This window comes from Somniosus microcephalus, chromosome 8, assembly GCF_052327205.1.
Source record: "Somniosus microcephalus isolate GS21.2 chromosome 8, FLI_Smic_1.0, whole genome shotgun sequence".
NCBI lineage: Eukaryota > Metazoa > Chordata > Chondrichthyes > Squaliformes > Somniosidae > Somniosus > Somniosus microcephalus.
Window position 1 is genome coordinate 220,982,627 of NC_140994.1, and position 6,000 is coordinate 220,988,626.

The following is a 6,000-nucleotide window of genomic DNA, read 5'->3' on the forward strand; positions in this document are numbered from 1 at the left end:
AAATAGTGCCATGGGGCCTTTTACATTGACCCAAAAAGGCAGACGGGGCTTCGGTTTAACATCTCATGCGAAAGATGGCACCTCCTACAATGCAGCACTCACTTAGTATGGTACTGGAGTGTCAGCCTAGGTTTAATGCGCAAATCTCTGGAGCAAGACTTGAACCTACAACCTGACTCAAAGGCAAGACTGAGCCATGGCTGACACCTCAAAGCTCCAGTGCTCTACAGTCAGACCATAACTGAAACCACATTGTTGCTTTATGAAGTCCTTGTGAAAGGGTTTTCCTTCTATTTTCAAGTGTGCAGTGTGAGGTTATTCATATTTGAAAACCACCATGGTGAGGAAAAATTATTCAGGTTTTCCTGTGCAATTTTCTTCCCAAAAAAGTCAATTCCCCTTTAAACGTTGATCACTTGTAGAAGGTCCCACCTCTGACAAATTGCACCCTTTACACTTTCCGCACAATGCAAGGAGGGAGTGCCACCATCAGTGGCATTTTAAAAGGGCATCAAGTTTCACAGGCAAGGCAGTGTAGCACTAAAAATAAAGAATTGCTTTACCCTTTACTTTCGAGTGACTGAATGAGAAAAGGTATGGCTCTTGTGCAGGAGGATGTACTTCAGAATTGTATTTGAACCAACAGCTCATTCCCCATGAAATGCCATGAACAGGGGAGTTACTGAGAGCTGCTATGAGGAGCCAGCTCTAATGAAAGCTGTGCTATCAGTAAGCTGCAGCTAGGTTTGACGTTCACACTTCACTTCAAAACACATTAAAATGCATTGCTTTTCAGACATTTATCTCGCATCAGCCAAAATTGGAACAAACGTGGTGTTTTGTAAAAATATATAACTCCTTCAGTACTGAATTTGTCGAACTGTTTATTTAAAAAACCAACAAACAAACGAGTTAGACGACCATTTAGGATTGCGATGAGGAGGAAATTCTTCACTCAGTGGGTTGTGAATATTTAGAATTCTCTACCCCAGAGAGCTGTGGGTGCTCAGTTGTGAGTATATTCAAGACTAAGATCGACAGATTTTTGGACTCATGGGGAATCAAGGGATATGGGGATCAGGCAGGAAAGTGGAGTTGAGGTCGAAGATCAGCCATGATCTTATTGAATGGTGGAGCAGGCTTGAGGGGCCGTATGGCTTACTTCTGCTCCTATTTCTTATGTTCCTTTGGCCTAGAAATTCAGTATAGCCGCGTTTGGGGCGCTAGTCCTGGCGATGCGCAAAGTTTAGCGCCAGGCGCAATTTAGTGCCACCTAGCGCGATATTGGGTTGCAGTGCCCCTAAAGGTGATTGCGGCGCTATATCAGGCACTGCACGCTACTCTTAAGGCGCTAACCCGGCAGCGCAACCCAACTTCGCCGCGGCGGGGCGCAGCGAGGGTGCTGTCAATAATCACTTTCCCTGAGACACACGGGCACCGGCCAGCTCTTAAAGGGGCAGGTCAATTGGCATCACCAGACACACTCACTGCTTTGTAGGCCTTCAAAGCGGTGGGAACCTATCTGTGGCGCACCAGCCTAGCAAGACATGGAAAGGGTGAGGCAGAGGGCAGAACACCTCACTGATGGGGCATTGGATGCTTTGGTTGGCACAGTGGAATCAAGGCCAAGGAAGATGGTCGGAATGTGATTTATGTTTTGGACAGTCTCCTGGGTGTGAGAGGCAGTTATGTGTCAGTGTATTAGTTTTGCTTTCTGTTGCCATAGCTTTCTCATGTTTGAAGGAACCACATTTTGTGTAATGAAACACTTTCTTCATTTACAATGGCCATGACTGCTATTTACATGCATCTTGCCCTTCACAGGCTTGGGAGTATCAGACCGGTTCCATTCCTGTTCTTGGAATGGCAGCAAGCATTCTGTGAGAGGGGCCTAGAAGCTACTTCTGATCAGCCTCTGACGCGCAGCCTGAGAAGAGCCGCTCGCGTAGAAGTTCAGGCCAGCAGGCATCTTCTCAGCCACCGACAGAGATGTCTTGCACCTTATCCGAGGCTGCAGACCTGGCTGAAGCAGCTGGCACAGCTCAGTCACCACCTCCTTTCCAAATCACAGCCTTCTGACACACTGCATGTTCATGTAGGAAAACTGCTGTCGGAAAACCCTGCCAGCGTAAGGTCTGCTGTGGCGACGTCTGTTGGCCCTCCTCCGTCTGGCCATGCCCGCCCCCCTCTCCCAGCGTCTCAGTGCCCTTTCCAGATGATTCAGCAGCAAGTCGTTCCCCTCCAATGCAGCCCCCGTAATAAGTGCCCACAGGAAGGTTCCCCATTGTCAAGGCTCACCAACAGCAAGGTGATGGCCAGAAGGCTGAAGATCGTCTACCTGCACTGGCTCAGTGGTTAAATGGCTCTCAGTGTGCAGCTCAGCAACTCTTTGTAGCTCTCGAGGAAGTTGTGCTCCAAAAATGGCTGCCGCATTTAAACCACACCAGTCCCCTTTAAATAACGCTCCTCCAGCCCGAGAGCGACTTGGTAAGGCCCAGGTAAGCTGTCACTATTAGCGCCAGGCACCACTGAATTTCCGGTCCGGGGTGCCCAAAAGGCGTTGCACACTCAAATGACGTCATAATCAGCCTGCGCCCATGAACGGGCGCTAAGCCGGCGCTAAATGCATGCTCAATATGGGGCGAGGCACTAGACGCCTTGCGCCCGCCCGGAAATTGGCTAGCGCCCCACTTCTCGGCCTCTTTAGGCGTTAATCGGTGGCGCCAACAACCGAATTTCTCCCTCTTTATTTTTTCTTTATATCCTTGTAGGGAAGAGTTCCTCATCACAATTTGTAGCAAAATCATATACAAGTTCTTTTAGAATGCTTTTCCAATGTCTCTATAAATGGTTAGAGCAAGTTCTCTCACTATGTTTACAGTGCACCAACAAATAGTTCAGGGGAAATCTTTCATCCTGATCTCTCAAGGCAATGCATCAACTACAGCCGAGGGGGAAGGCAACTGTTTTCAGCCAATACAGCTCGGAGGTAAACTTGAATGACCTTTGTGGACTCTCACTCCTATTTACTTTCCCTTCCTCCTACTTTGTAGGCAAAGCGACAGACCTCTGCTCAATGCTTGCCAATAGCAAAGCAGCCGAGATCAATATCTCAATGCATGAAGTAAAATTGAAGGTGCAAACCTACCTTTGCCCCACGTCGTGATGTGGTGTATTAATACTCCATCCCTTATTGCAACAATAAGGCTTTTCAATTTACCCACACCTTATAGTCTTAAGGGGGATAACCAATTATTGCCAAATACATTATGGACAGTTGTGCACAGTAGGTCTATGTGAACTCAATGACGGTTTGAGCCTGCACAGACTCACCATGTAGCTCCCTGGAATTGGAGAGGAAACTTTCATTCCACTAATCTGGTCTGGATTCAAACTGCTTTTCTAGAGCTACAATGATAGGGTACCTGCCCAAATATTTAAAAAAAATTAAGTTCTAGAGGTGAGATAATGAAGATGGGACTGCTGAAGACAGCCTGTATTTCCCTCTTAGGAGGGTAGTGCGATTGTTTTTGTGAAGGAGGTGAAAAGTAATGCTGTCAATTCATACTTCAAAAAGAAACTGCTTTCATATATTTTATGGTCCCCACTGGAACCTGGGTTTGAATTCAGTCAGGGCGATAAGAGTTTTCTCTTTGCCAGCTTCAGGTACCCTGCAAATGAGCTTTAGTTGAAGGAATCTCAGGTGAAATACAACTTTGGTGAGTGTGCAATGGAAAGGATAATTGGGCAAGGTATCGAATGGGCGACTGACTCGCTGCCGTGCATTTTACACTTTCACTGAAGTTGAGTTTCACGCCCCCCACCGCAGTTTCTATGGAGTACAAATGCACAACAGAAAACTGCTTAGAATTCAGCATGGATTTAAATTGGGTCATTAATACTTATCAGTATGAGAAATGCAAAGAAATGGAAATATCGAGTAGCTTTTCAGACATTAAGCATCAAAATCATATTATTGGAGAAAGTAAAATAAACTTCACTCACCCAGCATGCTTCTAACCCATAATATACGCCAGATATGAAATTATTGGTTACAACCAAAGGGTGTTCTAGGGTGTTCTATTCCCAACTTGAACTTCCTTCAACAGCACAAAATATCGTCAGATCTCTTTCAGCTCTGAAAAAAAGGAAAAGAAATTGAACTGGACTGAAAACTTGAATCAATTTTAAAAAGAACGGAAGTGGTTATAAATGTACAGCTAACATGGAGTCATGTTGATTCATATCTAATTTGGGATGTAGTAAAGTTGAATGTCTCTTGCATCCTCATTCCCACTGCACATCGATATCGGGCCTGGTAATGAGCTCAGATAGGCGAATCACTACTGCAGACTTGGTACCTCGGAAAGAGGCTCTGCAAGCATACTGAAAGTTTACAGCAGCACAAAACACGGGTTATGAAACCAACAGTACAGTCTGTTGGAGTTCCAACACTTTGCTACACATAGAAGGGTACAGGCTGCTGATCCAATTCTCCAGATGCTTAGTTGCTAGTATCAGCTGTACTGAACAGAGAGCTGTTGCTGCATACTTATTGGAAATCAAATAAATTTTATTTCCGCCCCCCTAAAATTTTCAGCTAAAGTCACCCATATAGATTTAGTGAGAATCTGATGTTGGGGTAAAGTATGGAAAGTGGCCTGAAATCAGGGGGGGTGGGGGGAGGGAAAGAGAACAAAGGAAGTTTAAAACTCTGCAAAAAGTTAAAGCAAACAGGATGCACTTCAGAAGACCACTCCTGGTTTGCTTTTGCACAAAGATGCCAAAGGGAGGTATAAACCACTAATATTGCTTTTTTTTAATATAAAAATGCCCCTCAGATATAATTCTAGTAATCCAGAGTGTGTACGGCACTTGTACCGGTGTCAACTTTTGCTTGATGTACTGATGGCAAAAGCAGATTGTTCACAATCTCACATCCTTTACCGACCGTGAGCTGAGCTTCTGGCCCCATATACTCTCCATCACAAAGATTGTCTACTACCATAACTTACTTCTGCCCCACCTTAGTTTATCTGCCACTGAAACTTTCATCCATGCTTTTGTTACCTCTAGACTCTAATATGCCAATGTTCTCCTCGTCAGCCTTCCATTCTCCACACCCTAAACTTGAACTCATCCAAAACTATGCTGCCCGTATCCTACCTCACACCACTACCTCAACTCCACTTTCCCGCCCAATCTCCATATCCCTTGATTCCCCTAGAGTCCAAAAATCGATTGGTCTCAGCCTTGTAGGAGTCTACGTACTCCTAGCAAAAAATACTGAACTCGGAGAGGTTCAACAGAAAAGGTTTAATTGTTGAGGCTGCATGTTGAACACAAAATGGAGTCAGAGACTACACCAAGTCCGACTGCCTTTCATCAGTCCACAGCTTCGACTGCTCCTCCCCCGCTCCGGGCTTGACTACGTTGCAGATCGAGTTTCTTAAAGGTGTGATCATTCTTAAAGGCATGACGCCTGATTTATAGTCTACGGACCGAAAAGCGGATTGTGTCCTTTCTGTGATCGGTACGCCACACAGCTCCCCCCAGAATCCGCTAGTAGGGAGTGTACAGCTGGTGCAGTCGGGAGAGCAGGAGGCCAGTAACTGCTGGGGCAGTCGGGAGAGCAGGAGGCCAGTAACTGGTGAGTTTAAAAGCTCACCTTTCGCGGGCTTTTTCTTTCACAGCTGGTGCAGTCGGGAGAGCAGGAGGCCAGTAACTCTTATATAGGTGGAGCTGTTGCTAAACCCGAAACACTACAGTGTAGTGTCTCCCACCCTTCCACCTCCTCTAACCTTTTAGGGGTTAGGGGAAGTTGAAAAGGTAGGTTCAATTTATTTTATTTCAGGAGCCTAACCTAGGTGGAAAAGGTTCCAGGACAGGAGGCGGCAGTGAAAATACAACACCAGAAAACAGGTAGGTGACTGGTTGGTGAGTACTTTCACAAACTTATTCTAAGTAGAATTCAATAATTAAGCTAAATCGTAGTAAATA

General features: G+C 45.6%; 1 long non-coding RNA gene across 1 annotated transcript in view; it reads right to left on the reverse strand.

Moving 5' to 3' along the window:
- The window catches only part of LOC147114115 (uncharacterized), a 211,607-nt gene extending 207,477 nt beyond the window's left edge, over positions 1–4,130 (reverse strand). The window contains exon 1 of the long non-coding RNA XR_015079156.1: positions 4,006–4,130. This is a non-coding gene — a long non-coding RNA (uncharacterized LOC147114115). The remainder of the gene's footprint in view (positions 1–4,005) is intronic.
- Positions 4,131–6,000: the final 1,870 nt, after the last annotated feature.